The sequence below is a fragment of the Microtus pennsylvanicus genome, chromosome 5, assembly GCF_037038515.1.
Source record: "Microtus pennsylvanicus isolate mMicPen1 chromosome 5, mMicPen1.hap1, whole genome shotgun sequence".
Lineage (NCBI taxonomy): Eukaryota > Metazoa > Chordata > Mammalia > Rodentia > Cricetidae > Microtus > Microtus pennsylvanicus.
Window position 1 is genome coordinate 62,292,802 of NC_134583.1, and position 3,599 is coordinate 62,296,400.

The window sequence follows — 3,599 nt, forward strand, 5'->3', positions numbered from 1 at the left end:
GTTGGGGTGTCTTCTTATTGTGTTGTGAGATTTCTTACGTCCTGGATCCAGAGCTCATGTGAGAGATAAAGGAGCGAGCACTTGAAGCCCTCCTTTGTTTTAGGTGCAGCAGAACAGGGCGGTATAAGACTAGAAATGGGGGCATGAGGAAAGGGTCTTAGACACATGCCGGAATCACTGAGTCATTTAAAGTATTTTTGAGAACTTAGAGTCTATTCCTTTTGGTCCTGAATATTCTTAAATACATTTTAAAAAGTAAAAAATTTTAAGACCTGAATAATTTCTGTGCTTGACTTACCTGCAGGAGACTGTCTCAAGGACCTAGGATGTTCTCCCTTCTTCTGGTCCTCTTTCTGAGCCATGGAAGTATGTGCCAGAGAGACCCAAGCTCCAGGCAGGGTAAGTCCTGAGGAGAAACACATCTTTCACGGCTTCCACACATTTTAGGGGATGTAGCTGGATATGATAGTTGAGGCTCATGATGCATTCAGAAGTGCGTGTGTGTGTGTGTGTACATCTGTGTGTCTGTGGGTATGTGTAGGGTTTTTAGGGATCTTCACACATGCACACAATGTACTTCGATGGCATTCACCCTCACTTTCCCCCATTCCCCACAGGTTCACTCGGTCCCACCCATGAGGGAAGCACGTAGTGCCTGTCTTTCCGAGTCTGGCTTTTATTTTGGTTAACACAATAATCTCTAGTTCCAGCGTTTCACCTGCAAACGATACAGTTTCCTTCTTCTTGTTGGTAGAATAATGCTCCATTGTGTGTATACCCCACCTTTCCCATCAGTATTTTGACGATAGGTTTCTAGACTGGCTCCATATCCTGGTAATTGTGAAACATTGCATCCCCGAGAACAGATGGGCAGGCTTCTCTGTGGTGTGTGGTGTGTACCTTAGCTGCCTCCATGTGACACAGTGTGGCTCAGACAGTAGTTCTGCTTAGGTTTGTGGGACACCTCTTTCCTGATCTCCACAGTGGCTAGACAAACTGACACTCCCAGTGATGCCGCGTGAAGGTTCTCAGTGGGGGCCGTGAGCCAAGGTTTTCTCACACCGAGCATAGTTATCCTAGTGATTACAACTCCTGGAAAACCTGAGCAGCTTTTGTTGGGCTCCCATGGTGGCTGCCTTTGCTGTATGAAGGGCACCCAGTTCAGTTCTCCTCACGGCTCCAATGGCTTTCTTACAGATTTACACCCGCTGTTGCAGAAAATGGCGGTGAGTGTTCCATTTTTATTTTAATCAAAATCCCCTCTACTGGTGCTGTCGATTTGAATGTTTTACTTGATTTCCTCTCTTTGCCTTTTAGGAAGAAATAATAGAGGGAAACTATCTGAATGGTAATGTCCCCGGTCTGTCCCATGTGTACCTTCTGAGACCTTCAAACAGAATATGGCTGTGGTGTCGGGGAAACGAGTCCACTCATAGCTGTCTCTTCATTTTGCCCCCACTGTAGCGTTTCTGGACCTCGTACAGTTTGGAAGGTAATCTGCCTCCTAGGGGTTGCAAGGGATGGCGTTTTCCCCCTAATAGCTCTCACATGGAGTTTCTTACTTGAGAAAAGTAGTATATGAGCTTCCACCAATGTAGTGTTTGAGTTGACTCGTCCCCAAACCCTGTTCCTCCATTGTTGTATCTTAAGACCGAGATGCCTGAAGTGCTTCTGAGGAGGCCACATTCTCCCCAGTGCTGGGGAAGAGAAACACGTCTGTGTTTACTCTACTCCTCAGACTGGGGTCGGAGAGTGGAGGCCATACATCTAGGGAGTGGCAGAGCTGGGGTGTGACCCTGGCACCTGGCTCCAGGGCCTGCTGCCACCTCTGCTCTGTGATGCCCAGGCCCGTGTGAGAGGCTGGAGAGATGGGGTGATGTGGCAATGTTGCTGAGAGACCGTTTTTCAGCATTAAATCCTAATATGCATTCCATAAAGAAGAGGAAATGGGGGCCTCGGGCCCCTGGCAGGGACAGCCAATCACATTAAGATGAGAGGTCCCTGTAAACATTCCTCTTCCCGTGAGAACTCCAATGGGGGTTTTAGATGTTTCCTTTCAGGTTGTAATTTTATTTATTTACGTATATGTTCATCCATCCAACTATTTATCCAAACAAAAAAGAGATTAGAAAAAAAGCTGTCATGGCTGGGGAGATGGCAGAGGCTATAAAGCATGCGCCTCACATGACCTGAGTTTGACCTCCAGAGCCTGCATGAAAGTTTTCAGCATGGTGGCACATGTTTAGAGTCCCTCTGCCGGGGCAATACAGACAGGAAATTCCTAGGATCTGTTGGTCAGGCCGTCTAGCTGAATCAGTGAACTCCTGGCCAATGAGAGAACTGTCTCAATGAGACTTGAGGTTGTCTTCAGGCATCTACACACATGCAAACACACACATATGTATACACACATATGCACATATAGCTGTATGTACACACCCATACCTGTGTATATATAGACATGCACACCTACATACACACATGTACACCTTTATACACACGCAATACACCCATACACCTGCAGACAGACACACATACACACATATCCCTGTGTATACAGATATACACACCTGTATACACACACATACCTACCTTTATACACACACATATACCCATACACCTGTATACAAACATACATATATTTGTATAGACACAAATTCACACATATCCCTGTATACAAACACACACCTATATATGCACACATATACTCCCGTGTACATACACACTTGTATACACACACATACACACACCTGTGTGTATATATATATATGTGTGTGTGTATATGTATGCACACTCATGAACACACCTCCTCCCACTGTGCCAGGTGAAGGCCACTCTACTTCTCAACATTAAGTTCCTAGCATTGCTGGCCCATTTCCCTCCTCTCCTCTGAGCCTCGGGGCACACAGCCAGGACAGGATTGTTTTTATGGGACCTGGTCATTGACTTTCTCCCATCTTTCTTTGCTTGCAGCTCCCACGTGTGGACTGTAGACCTGTCCCAAAGAGTCCTTGCCTATCTGAACTCACGGGATGTGGCCTTTACCATCCCCAGCCTGCAGGTGCGCATGTGAGACCTGTTCCTACATTCTTCTATCGGTCATCTCTTGGTGCAAACCAGCTGTGCACCGAGTGGAAACTGATGGAAAGAACATCAGGAGTGTATCAGACACTTTTCTATCACTGTAACACAGTATCCAAGACCAGGTGCTGCTACTGTAACAAAATCCCAAGACAGCAAAGAGGTTTAGAATGAAGGGATGAATCAGAGTTGAGAGTGCTTGCTGCTCAATCATGAGGACAAGATTTCAGATCCCAGAACCCTTGCTGGTGGCTCCCACATACCTGCAACTCTATAGCCAAGGGATCTGCAGTCCTCCTCAGGCCTCTGTGGGCACCTCTACACACATGTGCACTTATGCTCACATAGTATGTATATCTATATATATTAATATATACATAAATGAATAAAATATTTTTTTAAAAAATAAGTGTAATTTACTTTATAGTTTTAGAGGCTAGCAATCCATTAGTATAGTGCTGGCTCCTGCACAGACATAGTTGAGTGTCTAAACTTGGTAGATGGCATTGCAGTGGTGG

The 3,599-nt window shown here is 45.7% G+C and overlaps 1 long non-coding RNA gene across 1 annotated transcript; it reads left to right on the forward strand.

The window, feature by feature from the left end:
- The first annotated feature begins 960 nt into the window (after window positions 1-960).
- Window positions 961-3,388, forward strand: LOC142850956 (uncharacterized). The gene is made up of 3 exons (XR_012910723.1): window positions 961-1,226; window positions 1,318-1,492; window positions 2,974-3,388. It is a non-coding gene; the product is annotated as an uncharacterized LOC142850956 (long non-coding RNA).
- The last annotated feature ends 211 nt before the right edge of the window (window positions 3,389-3,599 follow it).